The 25,335-nt window shown below is 37.0% G+C and overlaps 2 long non-coding RNA genes across 2 annotated transcripts; both read right to left on the reverse strand.

Moving 5' to 3' along the window:
* Positions 1 to 1,015: 1,015 nt before the first annotated feature.
* Positions 1,016 to 25,226, reverse strand: LOC145801790 (uncharacterized). The gene is made up of 2 exons (XR_014343443.1): positions 25,086 to 25,226; positions 1,016 to 1,518 (listed from the first exon to the last, which is right to left on the reverse strand). It is a non-coding gene; the product is annotated as an uncharacterized LOC145801790 (long non-coding RNA).
* Positions 3,255 to 7,264, reverse strand: LOC114321293 (uncharacterized). Its single transcript, XR_014343442.1, has 6 exons — positions 7,057 to 7,264; positions 5,585 to 5,751; positions 4,658 to 4,811; positions 4,416 to 4,534; positions 3,535 to 3,657; positions 3,255 to 3,393 (listed from the first exon to the last, which is right to left on the reverse strand). It is a non-coding gene; the product is annotated as an uncharacterized LOC114321293 (long non-coding RNA).
* Positions 25,227 to 25,335: the final 109 nt, after the last annotated feature.

Here is a 25,335-nt window from a genome sequence, read left to right on the forward strand (position 1 = left end):
CTGTTACAAATCTGTTACAGATTTAATGTGTTCCAAAAAAATTTTGTCCAAAATGTGTTCCAAATCTGTTACAAATCTGTGCGAAAAATCTGTTACAAATCTGTTCAAAAATTATGTCTGTATATCTGCCTACACCCAAATGTGTGGAAAAATCTGTCTTTAAAAGTGTGTGAGAAACCAGTGTTCAAAAAACCTGTCTTTAAAAACCTGTGCAAAAATCTGTCTTCACAACTATGTGAACAAAACCTGTATTCGAATTTGTCTTGGAAAACCTGTGTGAAAACAAAGTCTTCAAAACTTTGTGAAAAACCAGTGTTGGAAAAATCTGTCTTCAAAAACCTGTGTGGAAAAAGCTGTGTTCAAAAACCTGTGTGAAAACTAGATAAACAGAATCTGTGTTGGAAATGTGTCCAAATCTGTCAACCTGTGTTCAAATACACAAGAATGTATGTTCAAATCCACAAGAATGTATTTGAACAATCTGTGATGCACCTGTGTTCAAATACACAAATCTGTGAAGCACCAGACAAACAGAATCTATGTTTCAAATCGGTCCAAAATCTGTTGAAATATGTGAAGAAATTCTGTTCATAATATGTGTTAACAAGCTGTCCAAATCTGTGAAGCACCTGTGTTGAAATACAGAAATACATAAACAGAATCTGCCATGAAAATTTGTCCAAATCTGTCAAGAATATGAGAACAAATTTTATTCATAATCTGTCAACATAATCTATGTTCGAAATCAGTCCAAATCTGTCAATAATCTATGTTCAAGCAGACAAACATAATCTATGTTCGAAATCAGTCCAAATCTGTCAATAATCTATGTTCAAGCAGACAAACATAATCTATGTTCGAAATCAGTCCAAATCAGTCCAAAATCAATCCAAAATCAGCTCAAAATCTGTCCAAAAGCTGTCCAAATCTGTTCATAATATGTGTTCAAACAGACAAACAAATAACTTTCAAGCTTCCAATCAGATAACAAACAATTCACATGATTACATATTCATAGTTGTGAATCCATAATTGTAATATATCATAAATCTTCATACATATCATCTTCATAATTAATACAACACCAATTACATGTTCTAACTTGTATAAAAATTATTACATCTTCATAATTAATATCACACCAATTACAAGCAAGATGAAGATCCCATTAATACAACACGAATTTCTATTTATGTCTCTTTGCAATTTTTGCATCTGCGCATTCTGAAATTGATGTTGTTCGCTTTGAAATCGAAGATGTTCGCCCATACTTTGAAGTTGTTCGGTGACAGTCGGTGTATTCTCCATATGCACTTGCCCTTCCTCCGTACGTTGTGAATTTGTAGGCAAGCACCATGCAATAAACCCACTGCAATCAGGACAACAATAAAATAGCTTATTCTTGTTTCGTTCCGTCTCCGAAATTCGAATGATTTCTTTTTTCCGACATTGAGGACAATTTCTGTTGCAATACGTCAATTGATCTGAGGTACTGTCGTTAACACTTGAAGTTGACATCTGCAAAAATATGAAGCGAATTATGAAGTTGACATTATTACCTATAAATGTAACATCGATTGCCATATATACTTAATTCTATAATCTAACTCATATATTGCTCATTCTTATTAGTTATGTACAGAAATGCAATACTTAGATGAAAGGGCCAAAGGGTTAGTGTTATTCCCACAACAAAATGAGGTTTGGATGGTTGAGCAATATTGGTGTCAAGTTTTACCTACCTAAATGGTAATTAAATTAATTATTAAAAAAAAATCAGTTAACCCAAAAAGTCAAATTCCTATGTGCTGGCATTTGGTACTAGGTTAGGATTATAGTTGGATAATGATTCACATGGATGGATCATGCCTATGGCTTGACTAATTTTTAGGGTAGTTGTGGTTATGGGTTCCAATTATGATTCATTCTTTTATATCTGTTCATCTTTTTCTTTTTTAATAAAAATTAATTCATAGTGTAGCCTAGTTTAAGGAAAGAGAATGTAGGATGGATTACAAAGGCTAGAGAATCATATTCCATATCAATGCAGGTACTTATTGTGGCTGTGCTCTAAAATTATTCATCAAATTCTGAAGGTAGTGTGCTAAATTTACTAATTACTTAGTAAAGTAAAGATTTCAATCAACTTGGTAAATGTATCGGATTTCGTTGGTTTGCATCCAGCAACGGGAATGTCTTGATTGTTGATGAGTCTTTAGGCATTTACTTCTGATAAATATTGTGAACAATGATTCTTCAGGAAATTTTCTGTGCAAATTGACAGAATAGTGACCCTAAGTTCTATCAAATTCATCAACTTTAATTGAAAAAAAAAATATAAATCACAACACATTTCAATTGAAGTCACTTTGTTTGGAGGAAATAGAACAGTGTAAAGTATGTTTGTAATGGGTTACCTCAGTTTTGGATTGATGATCAGATAAAGATCACACTTTTTTTGTGTGATGTATGTTATTTAATCACACCTTTTAAATTTTATTAAAGTGTGATATTTGGGAGTGTGATTAAAAGTAGTCATTTTTAATCACACTTTTTAAGTGTGATTAAAAATATTTTGATCACATCTTTTAAGTGTGATTAAAAGTATTTAGATCACACCTTTTAAGTGTGATCTTTGGAAGTGTGATTAAAAAGGGTCATTTTTAATCACACTTTTTAAGTGTGATTAATAACATTTCGATCACACCTTTTAAGTGTGATTAAAAATATTTAGATCACACCTTTTAAGTGTGATTAAAAGTATTTAGATCACACCTTTTAAGTGTGATCTTTGGAAGTGTGATTAAAAAGGATCATTTTTAATCACACTTTTTAAGTGTGATTAATAACATTTCGATCACACCTTTTAAGTGTGATTAAAAATATTTACATCACATCTTTTAAGTGTGATTAATAACATTCACTACTAAAAAAAATACTTTTTGCGACCGTCACATGCCGTCGCAAATAATAAAAATACAGTCGCAAAAGACTTTTAGCGATGGCCTATGTGACTGCACATGGGGTTGCAAAAGACTTTTTGCGATAGCTATTTTGCCGTCGCAAAAAAAAATAAAAAAATAAAAAAACCACTTTTAGCGACCATTGTTTTACTGTCGCAAATAATTATTTATTAAAAAAAATCATATATAGGTTTGCTACAACAAAAAAATCAATTACAAGCACCAAACCATTTTTTGTAAATGAAAAATAACAAAATTAACAAATTAATTAAATTTATAATAGACATTATCCTTTAATCATCTTTAAATACACTGTACTAAAAAATTCAAGTCTTCAAAAAAAAAAGAAAGAAAAAAAGAAGAAGAGCAACATAATCTTTGGCTCCCAACATCAACCGCTCGATCATATCAACTATTCCCTCAACAAAATCTGCAAAAACATATATCAAACTTGACTTGAAAATTTAATGCACTTAAATGTGTTAGTTTAGCTTAAAATAATCAAAATAAAACTATGTCAATGACCTATCTCTATGGCAGATCAGTGATTTGCAACAAGAGTTTCAATTACCTTAAGAGCAACTTCAAGCTTAACTATGGGGTCACTTAATTATGGCGTTCGGAATTATATAATAGTATTGCGGCGAGAGATTTCCCTAAGAACTCCACCATCACCACCACCTACAACCAAAACCTACATCAAGTAATTCAATTAAATTTAGCACAAATACCTGACAAACAGAATAATTATAGATTGCATAAACATGAAGAGCAGAAGATAGCTAGCTCTACCAACAATGTTTTCCTCAATCATTGGCAACTTAAATTACAAGTTCTCTTTCTACTTGTAAATATGATGAATTGAGGCTGAGAGTACATAGAAATATTATTTGTTCACAATTTAACAATGAGACAAAAACAAGGTGAGTCTTATATTCAATTCTAGAATTAAATTTGTCATACAATGCCTTCAATCTAATAGAAAGAATAAATTTTGCACATAGAACTCAAATACTATTTTGTCTGAAATTCCTTGGGAAGAGTGTGCAACATAGTGATAATAAAAGAATGGTGCCACACAGCCTTGTCTCTAACGAAAGTCAAACCCTTAACCTCTCATACGTGAAAAGTAAGAAGATGTTGTTGGGTCAGAAGACTGTTTGGCACATATAAAATAATTACTTAGAATCAAGAAATTTTGGAAAGAGGGTGATGAGTTTTTTCAACCAATTTAGAGTAACACCCTATTTCTAGAAATTAATGCAAGAAATTAGTGAGGTAGAGATGACAAGTGATGTTGATGAGAAAGTGAAATGATGGTGAAATTGAAAAAAACATGAACGATTCAAAATGAAAGTTGTAGTAGAAGAAATTGGGGACATGGATCTGGGTTTATTAGAATTTTTTTTTTCCGAAAGGTCTCTAAAATCATAATCAATGCTTTAGGTTTACCTAGATCCAAAAACTCAAGCCCAAGATAAGGAATGAGAGGCTTTGGTATAACTATAGTTGGATGTCCAGCATAGGCCATCAACAGAGGAAGAGCAGCAATTGATGGCAATAATAATTTCCTGTTCTTCAAAGTCAGAAAGACCTAGTTTAGCATTAACTCTGAATGCAGTAATGCAAAGAGAAAACAGTGCTCTTGAAATAAATGGGCCGATAAATCCAAAAAATATGATTGGAATACTCACACTCTCCAAGGGACATCGAGGACATCATCTACAAATCCAAGCAAAATCATGAAGCAGATGGATGCCAAAGCCGCATTGTACTCAACAAGCCATTGCACATATTAATAATCAACAGTTCAGTCTATCACTAGTTAGAGCAAATAATGTTCCTCACCTAACAATGCAGAAGAAAGAGGGTTGTAATACCCAAAAAAATACAAAGAGAAGACACAATTAAGGAGGAAAAATAGAAGTACAACACTTGTTACAACTTACAACATATGACACAGAAGTGCATAACAAACTCACACATCCTTACAATAAAGTACAATTGACAAGGCCAAAAAGAAAAGATGGTCACCATATACAATAAGGTAAATTACAAAATCATTAAAACTGGTAGCTAATAATTTTTTTTTCCCGGAAGTATATTAAGAAAGCATCAAGAGGGGATCCCATCCAATTCCCAATTCATGGAAAGAAATCTGCCAAAATGGGGTTGCTTTCCAACCATCTCATTGTAATAGGTAATTTACTAAAGCAACTTCTATTTATATAATTTTCCTTATATATAATATGGATAATTTGAATGTTCAATCCACCAAAGTCCAAATTAAAAGAGGACGATCTCATCATAGTGGAATGCACATGATTCAGAATTTTTTTTTTTTTAACTAGTGCTATGTACTCATATTTTTATTTTTAAAAAGTTTGTAAAATTTTAATATATAGCATAGATTTAAATTTGTATAGTGTAACTCACACATAATAAATTCAATTCACATATGATGTTTTTCTGGGAAAATTGTCTGAGGCTCTGTTTGGATCAAAGATTTGAGGAATGACATGCAAAAGGAAAGAAAATAGGAAGGATATCAATTCTCAAATCCTTAATCCAAACATAGTCCTAAGAGTGTTCTAAGTTGTGCCATAATGTGAAGAATGAACCTCTTAGCAGCATGTTTCAAGCCATGACAGAGAGTTGTGGGATAGGCTTCAGAGCCAAGCATCACTTTTATTTCTCACGAGCAGAAACTGTACATAATGGGGCTGCGATGGGCCAAACGACTAGTCTGATCATTCATTACACAATCATTTCGCAGGAGACCATTTCCCTAGATGCATAACCCAATAGCACAAGAAAATGTTAAACACCAAAACATTTGAAAATATTCTTTTTTTTTATGTTGAAAACATATCTGAACCGAATTAATCATGCCAGTAAAAGAGCCATTAAAAAACTAGATCTCAAAGGTGTTCCACAAATAAACCTGTAAACAAGGAAAAACAAAACTACTTCCTACAAAAAAAAGACAGTGATAACTTATCATCAAATAAAAATATATATAAAAAAGGTGTCTGTTATATGCATAAATGAAAAAATAACAATTTGGCGGCTGTTGTACTAAGTAATAAAGATAACTAGCTCAGTTTTTTCTCATAATGCTATAAATTCATTAGATTAATCAGTCTAGCATAATACTAAACAAACTTGTATTAATAGAACAGCAAAAAGTGGCTTCACTGTTAACTCATAAAGTGAACACTGCTACGTTGATAGGAAATGAATGAGCAATTTCTATATGCACAAACCTATCTCGCAGTCACTGATTTTAGATGCTGAAGTTCTTGACCTTCAACCATCCAGAATGGTTCATTTGAGAATGGTTCATTTGAGAGGACTGTTAAGGAGCCAATGGCTCACAGCCTCAGAAACATGTTTTATAATTTGAATGAAGAATCTAGTAATCTTTGTAATGAGGCGGATATAATCCTTCATCCCATTGAGGGGACCTCAGAACAGTTCAAACTACACGTCATTCTTGAGTGTGGACATTCTTAACTTTTTTAGATGAGCCTGTTCTTACTATAGGGGCACCACTATTGTACATTTGATCTTGTTGTCTCCAAGATTATAATTGAGAGCCATCAAAACAAACAAGATAACATCTCCCATGCAGATTTATGAAGTATCTGGTTAATTTAACATGCAGAAGGTAAGTAGCACAAATCCATAAACACATCTGTGATGGCTAAAGAGCGATAGAAATCAGATCATGTTTTTGGAATCTCAATGGAGTCCTAAAGATTAACAAGAAGAGGGAAAGAAAAAAAAAAAAAACAGAAAAGAGAAGAAAACCAAATTCATATATCAAGAACAAAAAGGACTCTTCCAGGGCCCAGTGGGAAACACGATGGACTCATTCAATTTCCTTAGAATGTTTCAAAAATCTCTTATGCATATACATAATGGAATACATTAGTAATATTAAACCAATGCATATCCAAACTAACCCACTTCAAACGTCTAATAGAGGAAAAGACAATGCAATGAAATGAAACAAAAGACAATTTACAGACACTAGTATACACTACCCCCTAAGCAAAGACAATAAGAGGTAACGAACATATAATCATACCGCTTTTCCATGCTCATATGCACGATCCAACAGATAAGAATACTCCAAATCCTCAAAACACTTTTGTAAAGATGATATTGGCTCATTGAAGTACACAGGGAGACAAACTCGCGTTAGATCTTTTCCTACATTGTCTTTGATCATGGACCAAAGACTGACCCCTTTCTCCTTTTCAACCGGATCTGGAAGCTTCTTTCGCCTTTCAATTTGTGGAGCTAATAGCTTCCTTCTGAGCATTCAAATTTTTCCTATCATCAAATTGCTTTTCAGGTCCCATACACTTACTGATGTTATCTGTAACTCCAGCAACAGACCCACAACTAAGAGTTGTTTCAGAAAAATTCTCTATTGTGTCAAAATAGGAGGTATCATCTTCATCTGAGACGTCTTCAAGCTCTTGTTTCTCAATATCATCAGATGATTCAGTGGTGCTGCATTCTGAACCACAAAAAACAAGATGTTAAGAAAATTAGAACAAATGCTAGAAGAAATGAAACTAGACGCATTATATGGTTGTTTACAGATAAGAAAATGGACATGAACAACTTTGTAGGTAATTCATGACAATGACCAAAAAATATACATGTTTCATGTATATTTCTAAATTTCTTCAGTATATATTTTAGAATATACTTGTATTTATACACATACACACATACACTGCACATATACTCTATGCCATTGCTATGACAACTTTGTTCATGTTCCTCTGAACTAAAGTACGTCTAGCTTATTGTGGTTTTCCATGTCTTCAACTTATGCAAGTGACTAAGAATGGCACAATTTTATACCTTTGAATCTTCTCTAAAATATTTAAACCGGCTTATTTCTCTCCAAGGGCACTTCACATGGACCAAAAGTTGGCACAAAAGATTGATGTTGGCCTTGAATGTAGTGCACGAGAAATAAGGGGAAGGAGAGGCAGGGAGGCAGAAGTTCACAAATGATGAAGATGAAAGACCAAAGAGAATACAGAAAACCAGCTGCAAGATACCTAGTTTAACCAAAATAATTATTATGTTACACCCCAATGAGATTGACAGGCTCAACCCACAAAATCTAAACTGGTAGCAAATCTAGAAGGACAATTGAATCCTTATTTAGAAATAAAGTTTAACTAGATAAAAGAAATTGTATTGCCTCAAGGCATAAGCAAGTGATAATATATCATGCGTACCACTATATTTTCCATGCCCTAGACAGGAAACTTCATGCTTTGTCAATTGGTATTCACAATCAGGAATTCCAGAGCCTTCAGCTTCTATATTAGCAGCCTGCATAAACAAAGGAAATATGACTACACTAACATTACAAATACCAAATAAATCACGCATTAGCATACCAAATAAACAAATCTTTAACTGTGATTTGGGTAATAGTAAGCGTCACTATGTTAAAAAGCATATTGGGAAAGAACATAGACGAGGAGATTGGTGTTAGGCAATAGCTCAAAGGTTAGAGTACTTGATAGGGCACCGAATTTAGAAGTAACCGGTATTTTAAAAAGACAAGCCTCTACATCACTGCAGAAAAGAATTCAATGTAGTTCCAAGGCCCAATAATCATCTCAACTTTCGACTTTCGATCCTCCCTCCTAACTCTAGGTCAAACAAAAATCAATCCAAACTGTCTAGCACATACAAACATATATCTCAATACTCCCCATCCTTGCACGTTTATCTCCTGAGTTGATTTGACTATCCTTATACTAAAAAAGCAACACAAATGAAATACCAAACATAAAACCATCTTAGAAGATACAACACCAAAAGATACAGATCAATCAGGCCCAACAATGCATGCACTACCAATGCCAAAAATTTGTCATCACTAGCAATGGAAGTCTTACAAACACATAAAAATTCAATTCATTCATTTAGAAGTGATTAAGTAAGGCAAATGAATGCACAAATTCACAAGAACACGTCGATATACTCAGAGGATCACATTTGAAATTATTTCAATATTAACATTTTAGAACACCAGAAGCAACAAAATCGATCAACCAGTAATGCTTTGGTCCAATTACATGTCGCGACATAGAAAGGTTAGCTATTTCAATCTTTGATCAAATAGAAATTATGTACAGATTTGCATATGTTAACAAACCTAGATCGCCAATTCTCGGGTAGGGCAGATACAGAGCGCCTGAGGAGCAGTGAGTTTGGGATCAACACGGCTCAACATGCCAAGCACGAAACAAGTAGTCTTGCCAGAACCATTGTGTGCCTGAGCGATCAAGTGCTTGTAAGGAGGGGCCAGAATCATAGGCAAACTGATCGTCTGGATCTTACTCGGCCTCTCAAACTTCATCTCCACATATAAACCCTTCAACAGTCGATCGATCGATAGAGAGGGAGGGGTAAGAAGAGACTAGGGTTTTTTGGTTTTGGGCGGGCGGCGGGGAACAGAGCAGGAATGGAAAAAAGGGGGGGGGGACTAGGGTTTTTTGGTTTTGGGCGGGCGACGGGGAACAGAGCAGAAATGGAAAAAAGAGGGGGGGGAGACTAGGGTTTTTTGGTTTTGGGCGGGCGGCGGGGAACAGAGCAGGAATGGAAAAAGGGGGGGTGAAATCAAAATTTTTTTTAAAAAAAAAAAATTTAAACAATAAAATAACACTGTTTAATTTATTTATTTTTTGCGATAGGGGTTGTCGTCGTAAAAAAACTTTATTTTTTGTTAAAATAAAATTTTTTTAAAAAAATTATTTTATTTTGGTTACTAAGCTTGAAAATTTATTTGTTTCATTTTTTTTTAATAAAAAAAAATTATTATTATTTTTTATTTGGTAGAAGTAGGGGTAATATTTTAATGAAAAATATTGTAATGGTAGTCGTAGTGGTGAAGTGGCGACTGTGGTAGTAGTGGTGGTAGTGAAATGGCGTTTGCAGTAGTAGTGAAGATGGTAGAGGAGATGGGTGGTGAGAGAGAGAGAGATAAGTGAGAGGCAGATAGAGGAGAGAAAGAGAGAGATAGAGTGGTGAGCGAGAGAGAGACAAAGTGGTGCTAAAAGTGTATTTTCTTGTAGTGGATCGATAAATTGAGGGGGAGCTCAGTAAATAGAGAAGACGGAAGGGAAATAGTGAGCAACGCGAACACAATAGGGGAGAGAGAGAGAGAGAGAGAGAGAGAGAGAGAGAGAGAGAGAGAGACAAATAGCCAGACAGGGAGAGAAGAGTGATGAGTAAGAGAGAGAAAGAAAAGGAAGAAAGGAAGATGAAAAATAGGTGAAAAGATATATATAGAGAGAGAGAGAAAGAGGGAAAAGAGATAAACGAGAGAGAGACAGAAAAAGATGAACGAGAGAGCGAGAGAGAAAAGAGACAGAGAGAGAAGATAGATGAAAGAGATAGAGAGAAGAGAGATGGACGAGAGATACAGAGAAAAACAGAAAGGCAGACAGACAAAGAAAAGTGATGAGTGAGAGAGAGAAAGAGAAGAGAGACAGAGACACAGAGAGAATGAGAGAGAGGGGCGGACAGACAGAGAAGAGTGATGAGTGAGAGAGAGAGAAGAGAGACAGAGACACATAGAGAAAGGGAGAGACAGACAGAGGAGATGGAGTGGCAGTGGTGGAGGAGAGGTAATGGTAGTAGTAGTGGTAGTGGTGGTAGTGGTGGTAGGGGAGTGGTGGCGATGATGATAGTAATGGTAATCGTAGAGGTGGAGTGGCAACAGTGGTAGTAGTGGTGGTAGTGGAATGACATTTGCAATAGTGGTAAATGTGGTAGATGAGATGAGTGGTGAGAAGGAGAGATGAGTGAGAGACAGATAGAGAAGAAAGATAGAGAAACAGAGACAAAGTGATGAACGAGAAAGAGACAAAGTGGTCGTTAAAAGTGCATTTTCTTGTAGTGGATCGATAAAAAAAATGCCCTAGACCCCCAGTGGGAGTGACCCCCACCACCCATACTGTTTTCTGATTGGTTCAAAAAAATTTATTTATTTATTTATTTTCACTCTTGCTCTTACAGCCCCCCACGTGGAGGTGGGGGTGCTGGGGGTCACCGCCCACTGGGGGTCCCCAACATGGTTGGATCGATAAATTAAGAGGGAGCTCAATAAATAGAAAAGAGATGAGGGAGAGAGTGAGCAAGGCGAACACAGTGAGGGAGAGACAGACAGACAGACAGACAAACAGACAGGTAGACAGAGAAAGAGAAGAGTGATGAGTGAGAGACAGAGAGAGAAAGAGATAAAGATAGACGAAGAGAAAAAAAGATAGAGAGAGAGTGAGACAGAAAAAGAGAGAGAAACAAGAGATGAACAAGAGATAAACAAAAAGAGAGAGAAAGAAAGCGAAAAGAGATTAACGAGAGAGAGACATAGAAAAAAGAGATAGAGAGAGAAGAGAGAAAAATGAGAGAGACAGAGAGATAGAAAGAGAGACAAAAAAAAAAAAGAGAAACAAAAGATGCTCGAGAGATAGACAGAGAGAGAATAGCAAAAAAGAGATAAACGAGAGAGAGACAGAGAAAGAAGAGAGATGAGTGAGAGACACAGAGAGAAAGAGAGACAGACAGACAGAAAAGAGTGATGAGTGAGAGACAGAAAGAGAAGAGAGATAGAGACAGAGACATAAAGAAAAAGAGACAGACAGAGAAGAGTGATGCGTGAGAGAGAGAAAGAGAAGAGAGACAGAGACACAGAGAGAAAGAGAGAGAGAGACAGACAGACAGAGAAGAGTGATGAGTGAGAGAGAGAAAGAGAAGAGAGACAGAGATAGAGACAGAGAGACAAGAAGATGAAAAAATTGATGAAAAGAGAAATGTTATATCAAAAGAGTAAGACGACGTCGTTTTTTTCAAATTTTTTTTTTATGATAGAAAAATACTATTGCATTTATTTAAACCATTTTGTAACTATATATATGAAGTCTCAAAAAGTCACATTTTTTTGCAACGACAAGCTGTGCCGTCTCAAAAAGGCATATTTTTCGCGACGGCAAGTTGTACCGTCTCAAAAAGTGTAATAACCCTCACCACTGATTACCGTTAATCATTGATTACTGATAATTGAACTGATTATAAGTACTGAACTGACTGACTGAAATTGGAAACCGAATTGACTGAGGATATGTTAGTTAATTGCATTCTATCTGTTTGACAGTATGATTATCTGTTCATGCTTATGTGTTTAAACTGCTAATTGAAGGCCTTATCGGCGGCCGAATCAGAAACCGATTAGTGTTCTATGATCCTTAGAATTAATGTGATTTTATGGTATAATTATCTGAAAATTGATTAGGTATGATTGAATTAGATTAAATATTGATTAATCGCATAGTTCGGCTTATTTACCATCTCGCCACTTAGTGGCCACCGCTTCACACCTCATGAGCCTTGTATACACTCCACGTATTTGATTAGACCAACATTTCTCCTCACATTTTGAGCCTCAACCGACCCTAGAGAGAGAGAGACTTGAGGAGTTGGTTTTTATCTTGAATTGTTTGGAATTGCTTGAGGATTGAAGTGTTGATTGCTACTTTGAGCTCCTAGACCTTGAACACAAGACTAAGGTAGGACATCCATCTCCTTGTTGTTGTCATAGAATTCATTCTTGCACAATTCATGCTTCAATTGTAGAGCTAAGCCATGTTTTGGTGCATACATGTTGTTATAGAGTGTAATTCATGCATGCATGTTGGAATTAATGAGTTTGGAGTTGAATTCATGATAAATTGGTGCATGCATGTTCATGTTTATGTTAAGTCCATGATTTCACCATGTTTTGAAAAGAATTGGCTCTTTAGAGCATCAAATTGGAGCTTTGAAATGATTTGAATTCATGCATGTTTGCATGTTTGCATGTTCTTCATGTTCTTGAAAATGGTTTGAAATTGGGTTTGAATTAAACACCCTTGGGCTTTGATTTCTCAAATTGAGTTTTAAAACATGTTATTCTAGGTGTTTATAAATGTTTTCCAGAAAATGAGCCCAAGAGGATCGGTTTTGTTGCATTTTAGCTTGGGTTTGAGCTTGGAAGTGCAATCTGGAATTCCCAGATTTCGCACTCCCGCTCGAGCGGGGAACTCGGCGCTCGAGCGGAGAATCCGAGCATCCAGCATCTCTCTGCACTGTCTCACTGTCAGCTCGAGCGGAGGATTGGGCGCTCGAGCGGAATCATGTCTCACGCTCGAGCGGGAGTCGAGCGGAGATTTCACCCATCCAGTGCTTTACAGTACGCTCGAGCGGGAAAGTTTACGCTCGAGCGTGTACCTTTGTTGCATGACCGCTCGAGCGGGGAAACATGCGCTCGAGCGGGACTCTGTTTTCCTGAAAATGCTTTTAAATGTACATCTTTGCATCCTCATCCCATTCTAGGCATTCTTAGGCCTAGTTCAAGACATCTTGTTGGGGATATAGATGTAGAATACACCGAGGCATTAGGGATTAAGTTTTTATCTTTCCCAACTGTGTAGCTTAGTGTGTGTTCAATCTGTTAACTGTGTAGGGTTGGCGACTGGAGAGACGCGCTCTAGCATACCGTAGCCCAAACTCTGTGAGTAACGATTGTGTAAAGATATGTTCACAAATGAATATTTTCTGAACAACAGAACTGTACTGCTTTCCGAACTGAATACTGATAACTGAATGAATGTATGTCCTGTATTCTGAACTGTATTGTGGCATCCTTAGCACCTACTGTTTACTGATTACTGTGACAGAATTCTCTGTCGGTTCCCTCGTGGAACCACTACTATTTACTGACTGATGGCCATCATTACTGCTCGGTCTTTTTAGACCTACTGTTTACTGTACTGCTACGCTAACGGGTGTACCACATATGACTGTACTGACTGAATGACTGAATACTGTTTTAATGAACTGTTTTCATACTGTAAGGACATTCATTCTTAACCCCTTTACGCATTATGTTATTCACTGGGCTTTAGCTCACTGCTCATATATATATGTAGGTGTTCAGGCACCAGACCGCAGCTAGGAGCGTCGGAGTGTTCCAGTTTTGTCAAGCCAGCCTACGTGCCTCACTGCGAGGTTCCGAGCCTACTTGTCAAGGCTTAGGGGTGTTTTAGAATTCCCCCTTCTGTACTGTCTTACTGTTCTGTTCTGTTTTGACTGAATGTTTTCTGTGCTGTTTAATAGGGTTGAGTCCCTAGTCTGAATGATTGTATATATTGCATACTGTTCTGCACTGTTATGTATAAATGTATGAAAAATCTTTTTGGCATACAGACTGTCACAGCTCAATGGACATTATATATTTACTGCATTGGCTTCCGCCAGGCCCTGTACTCTGTTTTACTGTATTACTGTTCTGTAGGCCTTCGGTAATCTCGGATTACTGGCCGGTTACGGTGCTAAACCCATAGGGCCGGGTTTGGGTCGTGACAGAGTGGTATCAGAGCGATACTTAACCACGAGTTATACCGCACACACATGTCCAAATGAGCTATAGGGTGTCCTAGAATGTAATTAGGGCCTCTCATGAACATGAAAAGTATGTGGCTATGTTATGACTGAATATATGCGAACATGTTAAACTGTTAAACAAATGACTGCTTATGTTTAAAACTGTTATAACTGTTTATAGTGAAATGGATAACGCAAACACTGCAAATGAACCTGAATCCTCGTCTACCGAGGCAAGAATGGAAAGAATGGAAAGAATGATAGAACTGATAACTACTAGACTGGAACAACAGAACCAACAGCCCCCACCTCCTCCCCCGGTACAGCCGGAACCTAATGTAAATGTGAATGATGGGGACATTATTGCTCTGACCCAGAAGTTCAGCAAAATGAAACCGCCATCCTTTCAGGGAGGCCTCGAACCATTAAAGGCTGAAGCTTGGGTGCTTGAAACAGAAAAGCTATTTGAAGTGTTTCCGTGCTCGGAAGCGAACAAGGTACTGTTAGCCACCTTTACATTGCAGGAAGAAGCTAAAAGGTGGTGGATGTTGATCCGTGATGAAAATACCGTTTTGACTTGGGCTCAATTCAAGGGAGCCTTCTTTGAAAAGTACTTCCCTCAGTGTGTCAGGGACAGGAAAGTGACTGAGTTTGAACAGCTGAAGCAGGGCACAATGTCCGTTGCAGAATATGAAACCAAATTTACTGAACTTGCCAGATACTCACCACATATGGTGGACACTGACTACAAGAAGGCCAGGAAATTTGAAGGCGGCCTTAATGTTGCAATTCTTGACCGAATAAATGTTCTGAAACTACCGACTTTTGTGGGTGTTCTCGATCGAGCCTTGATGGCTGAATCAAACATTGAAGCACTGAAAACAGAAACACCAGCGTCGGAATGGCGTGGTAAAAGACAGGGTTTTAAATTCAAGAAAGGCAAGCACAACCCGTTGAACAAAAAGCAAAACACAGGGTCAATGACTACTTCTAGTCAAGGAAACCGTACAATACCGCCCTGTTCTGAATGTGGGAAAAATCATAAGGGAGTTTGTTACAAACTATCTGAAGCTTGTTACAGGTGTGGCAAGGTGGGCCACATGGTTAAAGATTGTCCTTCTGCTCCTCAGGGCAACAGCAAAGCTGCAGCCAGCGGCGCAGCATCAAACGCTCCACCAAAACCGAACCCTAAAGCTATCGGGAAAGAGCCTATGAGGCAGGGCCGAGTGTTCGCCCTAGTACCGGGAGACGTCCAGAATACCGAGACCGTTGTGTCAGGTATTCTCTCTATTTGTACCCAGAATGCTTACGTACTGATTGATTCGGGGTCTACGCATTCTTATGTGTCGCATGCTTTTTCGCGTAAATTGAATAGACCCTTGGAACCCATGAACTATCTGTTAGCTGTATCCTCACCCGTAGGAGGATCTATGACCTGTGCATATATGTATCCTGCTTGTGAAATTATTGTTGAAGATGCACATCTGTTTATCGATTTACTGCCATTGAACATTGATCATTTTGACGTAATATTGGGGATGGACTGGTTAACGAAATATCATGCCACCATAGACTGTGTAACAAAACAAGTAGTTTTCCGTCCACCTGGTCTACTGGAATTTGTGTTTAAAGGGGTTGAAGTAGTACCACCCCCGTATCTGATTTCATCTGTGAAAGCTGTTAAACTGATTAGAAAAGGATGTAAAGGGTATCTGTGTTCTGTATTGACCGTATCTACTGATGATAATGCTAATGTGAACTGTGTTCCTATAGTCGGAGAATTCCCAGATGTATTTCCAGATGATCTGCCAGGGGATTTGATTGACAGGGAGATTGAATTTACCGTTGATGTAATTCCGGGTGCACAGCCGATATCGAAAGCTCCTTACAGAATGGCTCCAACTGAACTGAAAGAATTGAAAGTGCAGCTGCAAGAGCTGTTAGACAAGAAGTTTATCAGGCCCAGTACTTCACCGTGGGGTGCACCTGTTTTATTTGTAAAGAAGAAAGACGGCTCACTGAGACTGTGCATTGACTACCGTGAACTGAACAAGGTAACTGTGAAAAATAAATACCCATTGCCACGTATTGATGACCTGTTTGATCAGTTACAGGGTGCGCAAGTGTTTTCCAAGATTGATCTTAGATCCGGATATCATCAACTGAAAGTCAAACCAGAAGACATTGATAAAACTGCTTTTAGAACGAGGTATGGACATTACGAATTTTTAGTTATGCCGTTCGGAGTCACGAACGCCCCTGCTGCCTTTATGGACCTCATGAACAGAATTTTTAAACCATACCTTGATGACTTTATTGTTGTATTTATTGATGACATATTGATTTACTCCAAGAGTGTAGAAGAACATGAACATCATCTGAGACTTGCCCTACAAACCTTAAGAGAACAAAAACTGTATGCTAAACTGTCTAAATGTGAATTTTGGCTTGACCATGTTATGTTCTTGGGGCATGTTGTTAGCAAAGATAGAATTTCTGTTGATCCGCAGAAAATTGAAGCTGTAGTGAACTGGCCTAAACCGACAAACATGACTGAAGTCCGAAGCTTTTTGGGACTGGCTGGATATTACAGAAGATTTGTCAAAGATTTCTCCAAGATTGCTTTACCATTGACCCAACTAACACAAAAGGGGACATCATTTGACTGGACTGACCAAAGAGAATCTGCCTTCCAGGAGTTGAAAACTCGATTAGTGACTGCACCGATTCTGACCTTACCTTCAGGTACGGATGGCTACACTGTATTTAGTGATGCTTCTCATAAGGGTTTGGGATGTGTTTTAATGCAGAATGGGAGAGTAATTGCCTATGCTTCCCGTCAACTGAGACCGCATGAAAAGAACTACCCGACCCATGATTTGGAACTTGCTGCAGTAGTATTTGCACTGAAAATCTGGCGTCACTATCTGTACGGGGTGACATGTGAAGTATACACCGACCACAAGAGTTTGAAATATTTCTTCACACAGAAAGAACTGAACATGAGACAGCGGAGATGGCTAGAACTGATAAAAGATTATGACCTACAGATTTTGTACCACCCAGGAAAAGCCAATACCGTTGCCGATGCACTGAGCCGGAAATCAATTGGAAGCTTAGCATGTTTGCTTACCGGACAGAAAGAGCTGCTTTGTGACCTTGAAAGATCTGAAATCGAAATTATTTTGCAAGAACAAGGTGGAACCTTAGCTGCTATTTCTGCTCAACCGGCATTGATTGATGAGGTTAAAGAGAAACAGCAACTGGATGACTTCTTGAAAAAGATCATCAAAGAAAGAGAATCTAAACCGAAACCGGGATTCAAATTTGAGAACAATGTACTGAAATTTCAAGAAAGACTATGTGTACCGAATGACACTGAACTGAAAAGAAGAATTCTGCAAGAGGGCCACAACTCAAGATTTTCTATCCATCCAGGGAACACGAAAATGTATCAAGATCTGAAATTGAATTTCTGGTGGCCGGGAATGAAGAAAGAAATTGCCGACTTTGTGTCCAAATGTCTTCATTGCCAACAAGTTAAAGCCGAACATCAACGACCCGCAGGCTTATTGCAGCCCTTACCAATACCGGAGTGGAAATGGGAGCATATCACCATGGATTTTATAGTGGGATTGCCTCGCTCCAGTAAAGGTATGGATTCAATTTGGGTTATTGTTGATAAACTGACTAAATCTGCTCACTTCTTACCTGTCAAGACAATCTATAATGCGGACAAATTGGCCGTTATTTATATTGATGAAATTGTGAGACTGCATGGAGTGCCTGTGTCTATTGTTTCTGACAGGGATTCGAAGTTTACATCGAGGTTTTGGCAAAGTCTACAGACTGCATTGGGTACTGAATTGAGGCTGAGTAGTGCCTATCATCCTCAGACAGATGGACAGTCAGAAAGGACCATCCAAACTCTGGAGGATTTACTGAGAATGTGTGTCCTTGATTTTCAGGGAAACTGGGAAAGTCACTTGCCCTTAGCTGAATTCGCCTACAACAACAGCTACCATTCGAGTATTGGTATGGCGCCTTTTGAGGCATTGTATGGCAGAAAATGTAGATCTCCGATTTGCTGGGCAGAAGTTGGAGACGGGCCGTTGCTTGGGCCCGAGATTGTTTATGAAACAACTGAAAAGGTGAAACTGATACAACAGAGACTGAAAACTGCGCAGAGCAGGCAGAAGAGTTATGCTGATGTCAGAAGACGAGACCGAGAATATGAAGTGAGTGATCACGTGTTTGTGAAAGTGACACCGATGAAAGGCCAGACTCGTTTTGGAGTCAAAGGCAAGTTAGCGCCGAGATATGTCGGACCATATGAGATTATTGAGAAAATCAATCCAGTGGCGTATCAAGTTGCGCTTCCTCCTGAAATGGAGCATATGCATAACGTCTTCCACATCTCTATGTTAAGAGATTATCTCCGGGATCCTTTCCATGTAATAGAGCCTACTCGGGTAGTGTTGAGTGATGACTACACTTACGAGGAACGGCCTATACAGATTGTTAACAGACGGATTAAGAAACTGAGGAACAAAGAGATCCCGCTAGTGAAAGTTGACTGGCAGAACCATGGTGGTGTGTATGCCACTTGGGAACGGGAAGTTGACATGGCTAAACGATATCCTGAACTGTTCCCACTGAATCCTGTTTTCTTCCAGAATGAAGGTAGCTCGAGTTTAGAGGACTAAACTCTTTATAAGGAGGGGAGACTGTAATAACCCTCACCACTGATTACCGTTAATCATTGATTACTGATAATTGAACTGATTATAAGTACTGAACTGACTGACTGAAATTGGAAACCGAATTGACTAAGGATATGTTAGTTAATTGCATTCTATCTGTTTGACAGTATGATTATCTGTTCATGCTTATGTGTTTAAACTGCTAATTGAAGGCCTTATCGGCGGCCGAATCAGAAACCGATTAGTGTTCTATGATCCTTAGAATTAATGTGATTTTATGGTATAATTATCTGAAAATTGATTAGGTATGATTGAATTAGATTAAATATTGATTAATCGCATAGTTCGGCTTATTTACCATCTCGCCACTTAGTGGCCACCGCTTCACACCTCATGAGCCTTGTATACACTCCACGTATTTGATTAGACCAACATTTCTCCTCACATTTTGAGCCTCAACCGACCCTAGAGAGAGAGAGACTTGAGGAGTTGGTTTTTATCTTGAATTGTTTGGAATTGCTTGAGGATTGAAGTGTTGATTGCTACTTTGAGCTCCTAGACCTTGAACACAAGACTAAGGTAGGACATCCATCTCCTTGTTGTTGTCATAGAATTCATTCTTGCACAATTCATGCTTCAATTGTAGAGCTAAGCCATGTTTTGGTGCATACATGTTGTTATAGAGTGTAATTCATGCATGCATGTTGGAATTAATGAGTTTGGAGTTGAATTCATGATAAATTGGTGCATGCATGTTCATGTTTATGTTAAGTCCATGATTTCACCATGTTTTGAAAAGAATTGGCTCTTTAGAGCATCAAATTGGAGCTTTGAAATGATTTGAATTCATGCATGTTTGCATGTTTGCATGTTCTTCATGTTCTTGAAAATGGTTTGAAATTGGGTTTGAATTAAACACCCTTGGGCTTTGATTTCTCAAATTGAGTTTTAAAACATGTTATTCTAGGTGTTTATAAATGTTTTCCAGAAAATGAGCCCAAGAGGATCGGTTTTGTTGCATTTTAGCTTGGGTTTGAGCTTGGAAGTGCAATCTGGAATTCCCAGATTTCGCACTCCCGCTCGAGCGGGGAACTCGGCGCTCGAGCGGAGAATCCGAGCATCCAGCATCTCTCTGCACTGTCTCACTGTCAGCTCGAGCGGAGGATTGGGCGCTCGAGCGGAATCATGTCTCACGCTCGAGCGGGAGTCGAGCGGAGATTTCACCCATCCAGTGCTTTACAGTACGCTCGAGCGGGAAAGTTTACGCTCGAGCGTGTACCTTTGTTGCATGACCGCTCGAGCGGGGAAACATGCGCTCGAGCGGGACTCTGTTTTCCTGAAAATGCTTTTAAATGTACATCTTTGCATCCTCATCCCATTCTAGGCATTCTTAGGCCTAGTTCAAGACATCTTGTTGGGGATATAGATGTAGAATACACCGAGGCATTAGGGATTAAGTTTTTATCTTTCCCAACTGTGTAGCTTAGTGTGTGTTCAATCTGTTAACTGTGTAGGGTTGGCGACTGGAGAGACGCGCTCTAGCATACCGTAGCCCAAACTCTGTGAGTAACGATTGTGTAAAGATATGTTCACAAATGAATATTTTCTGAACAACAGAACTGTACTGCTTTCCGAACTGAATACTGATAACTGAATGAATGTATGTCCTGTATTCTGAACTGTATTGTGGCATCCTTAGCACCTACTGTTTACTGATTACTGTGACAGAATTCTCTGTCGGTTCCCTCGTGGAACCACTACTATTTACTGACTGATGGCCATCATTACTGCTCGGTCTTTTTAGACCTACTGTTTACTGTACTGCTACGCTAACGGGTGTACCACATATGACTGTACTGACTGAATGACTGAATACTGTTTTAATGAACTGTTTTCATACTGTAAGGACATTCATTCTTAACCCCTTTACGCATTATGTTATTCACTGGGCTTTAGCTCACTGCTCATATATATATGTAGGTGTTCAGGCACCAGACCGCAGCTAGGAGCGTCGGAGTGTTCCAGTTTTGTCAAGCCAGCCTACGTGCCTCACTGCGAGGTTCCGAGCCTACTTGTCAAGGCTTAGGGGTGTTTTAGAATTCCCCCTTCTGTACTGTCTTACTGTTCTGTTCTGTTTTGACTGAATGTTTTCTGTGCTGTTTAATAGGGTTGAGTCCCTAGTCTGAATGATTGTATATATTGCATACTGTTCTGCACTGTTATGTATAAATGTATGAAAAATCTTTTTGGCATACAGACTGTCACAGCTCAATGGACATTATATATTTACTGCATTGGCTTCCGCCAGGCCCTGTACTCTGTTTTACTGTATTACTGTTCTGTAGGCCTTCGGTAATCTCGGATTACTGGCCGGTTACGGTGCTAAACCCATAGGGCCGGGTTTGGGTCGTGACAAAAAGTCACATTTTTTTTTTGCGAGACGGAAAGTCGTGCCGTCTCAAAAAGTCATATTTTTTACGACGGCAAATTGTGCCGTCTCAAAAGGTTACATTTTTTGCGACGACAAGTTGTGCCGTCTTAAAAAGTCATATTTTTTGCGACGGCAAATTGTGCCGTCTCAAAATGTCACATTTTTTGCGACGGCAAATGTGCCGTCGCAAAAAGTTCCGTCTCATAAGCCCACTTTTCTTGTAGTGTTACTTAAAAAATGTAATTAAAAAGTAGTAGTGTATATATAATCACACTTTAATTAAAAAAACGTGATTAAAAAATATATAAATAATCACACTTTAATTAGAATGTGTGATTAAAATATATATATATAATCACACTTACTTAAAAAGTGTGATTAAAAAGTAGTAGTGTATATGCAATCACACTTTAATTAAAAAGGTGTGATTAAAAAATATATAAATAATCACACTTGTTTAAAAAGTGTGATTAAAAAGTAGTAGTGTATATATAATCACACTTTAATTAAAAGGTGTGATTAAAAAATATATAAATAATCACACTTTAATTAGAATGTGTGATTAAAAAATATATATATAATCACACTTACTTAAAAGTGTGATTAAAAAGTAGTAATGTATATACAATCACACTTTAATTAAAAAGGTGTGATTAAAAAATATATAAATAATCACACTTTAATTAGAATGTGTGATTAAAAAATATATATATAGTGCCTGTTTGGTAGAGCTTAATTACAGCTTATTTCAGCTTTCAGCTTAATTTAAGCTATTTTGATGTGTTTAGTTTAGCTTATAGCTTATAGCTTATAGCTTTTTGGAAGTCAGAAATCAGCTTATTCTTTAAGTGGGGCAGGAGATGCTTTAAGAATAAGCTGGAAATCAGCTTAAGCTGAAAGTTATAAGCTATAAGCTGTTGAGGCATAAGCTATAAGCACTTTCCCACAGCTCTACCAAACAGGGCAATAATCACACTTGTTTAAAAAGTGTGATTAAAAAGTAATTGTGTATATATAATCACACTTTAATTAAAATGTGTGATTAAAAAATATATAAACAATCACACTTTAATTAGAATGTGTGATTAAAAAATATATATATAATCACACTTGTTTAAAAAGTGTGATTAAAAAGTAATTGTGTATATATAATCACACTTTAATTAAAATGTGTGATTAAAAAATATATAAACAATCACACTTTAATTAGAATGTGTGATTAAAAAATATATATATAATCACACTTTGTTTAAAAAGTGTGATTAAAAAGTAGTAGTGTATATATAATCACACTTTTAATTAGAATGTGTGATTAAAAAATATATATATAATCACACTTAATTGAAAAGTGACATAAAAAATAAATATTATCACACTCAATCAAATTAAGTGTGATTAAAATATCAATATAATTTTTTTTATCACACTTTCAATAAAAGTGAGAACTTTTTTTTTGTCAAAGTGTGATCTTTAACTATTTTTGTAGTAGTGATACTTATGCTGTTTTTTGTAGTTAGTGCTGCTGTTTTTTGTAAATGATAAATCCAAATCAAACTTCCTATTGAAAGAAATAGAATCAAACAGAAAATGGGCATTTATAACAAATTTATCTTATTTTGCATTCTGCAACATTTGAAAGGATAATACCTAACTGCAAGATCAATATTTAAAACCTTCACCATATGAAACATTGAACCTTAAATCATTCATACAACAGAAAAGGCTAAACCTTTTGCAGCACAAATCATGCCCAGATTTTCCTGTGGTTGCACAGCATCTTCTAGCCACTAATTTTCCAAATTTAGCTCTACTTACATCTCTCATAAATCTTATACATATATATCTATCATGAATTGGAGTTGTCCCCCAACACAGCTTCATCAAGTGTCATTCTTAATTTTCACACTACTACTATCGCAAATCATACCCTCTACAACCCCAATGTATGATTGAAGCCAACACTACGAAAATTGGTCACACTATCAAAAGTTTTGGGAAATGATTCAAATCACAATGTTGTTATATATGACAAAATTACATTACAAGATTTCAAAACTTGATCTGAAGTAGTTGGGACAAGGGATGAATAAAGGTTGATTGAGATACTTAAAGCCTAAAGCTATTAGAGTTTTGGTAAGATGAAGTAGTTGGGACAAGGGATGAATAAAGGTTGATTGAGATAATTAAATCTAAAGCTATTAGAGTTCTGGTAAGGTAAAACATAAAAAGAGATCCACCACATGTAGATGTTGTAATATAAGGAAACTTGGAATTATGAATTACAAATGATCATACATTTCCTTAAAGAATGGAAGTTCAATATTATATTCTTAATTTCTTGGAGCTTAATAATATTAGACCATGCTACATTGATTAATTGCATTTGAATTATGTAAAACTATAAAACTTGTAACAGTATGAATGTAATTTAGATCAACCTCTTAATTAATGCATTATGCAGCATTAGTAGATATAGACATGTAATAGAGACATACCGACAAGAAACCATTCATGCACACATTAAAATATGTACTCTACTTTTGTTTATGTAACTCTTTGATCCCAAAATTGATAACCCACCTCCATTTCTAATTTTTGTTAAATCCCAACAGATTTGGATCTTCATCTATCCAATGTCTTAATGCCACCACATAATTAATTATGATTTGTTGTTGTCATAGATGACTCAAGGTTCTTCCAAACAACCTTGACAGTCTACGTCTGTGGATAGTGAGGCAAGCTTCAATTTTTTACTAGACAACAAAAGCCAATGTGGCAGCAATGGCGCAATACAGGGGAGGCAAGAGCTACTGACTCTTATGAAAATTGGTACAACAAACATATATAAAATAACAATTATTAGATCAATGTTCGCCAAAGATGTGACAAGATAACCAAATTTGATGGGAAGCCCACACTGGCATCACATGGCTCATCAAATTGTTGTAACAGAGAGTCCATGGCTCAATTATGTTTCTTTTCATGAGGTATAACATATATACACAAGCATACAGGTTGTATATACCATCACAAACTTGAGCTTCCCTGTGAGAATAAGAAAACCATTGTATTATATTAAATAGCCAAACAAATCGTAATTTATTAGTGAGGTAAACAAATGTATTATATAGTGAGGTAAACAATCGTATATACACTGATACATTTGTATATACAAATGTATAATTTTTCTTCCAAACAACCTAGAACAATCGTATATACACTGATATATTATATAGTTTAAAGAGTCTGTTAGAATCGTAATTTATTAGTGAGGTAAACAAATGTATAATATTTCTTCCAAACAACCTAGAACAGTCACCATCTATCTTGAACAAATTAGGGCATATATATATATATAGATGAAATCAAAGTGAAATCAAAATCAAAGTGAAATCAAAGTCAAAGTCACAATTTGTCTTCAACAAATTAGGGCATATATATATATATATATATATATAGATAGATAGAGAGAGAGAGAGAGAGAGAGAGAGAGAGAGAGAGAGAAATTATTTCACTGACTTGTGAACACAAATCTGTCGAGAAAACACCACTAATCGAGAGAAGCGAGTCGCGAGTCCGATGGGAAGACGGAGAGAGATTCTGCGCTCGTCAGGTCGCCGGGCGTCGGGGTTGGAGAGCCGGGTCGCCGGTGTTGCAGAGCTTCGCTCGTCGGGGAGGTCGCCAAGGAGAGGCACAACAGTGAAGAAAAGGAAGAATGGAGAGAGTTTGAAATGAAAATGAATTTGAAATTTGAAATGAATAAGAAAGA

This window comes from Camellia sinensis, chromosome 10 (genome assembly GCF_055761805.1).
Source record: "Camellia sinensis isolate YWXY chromosome 10, ASM5576180v1, whole genome shotgun sequence".
Classification (NCBI taxonomy): Eukaryota; Viridiplantae; Streptophyta; class Magnoliopsida; order Ericales; family Theaceae; genus Camellia; species Camellia sinensis.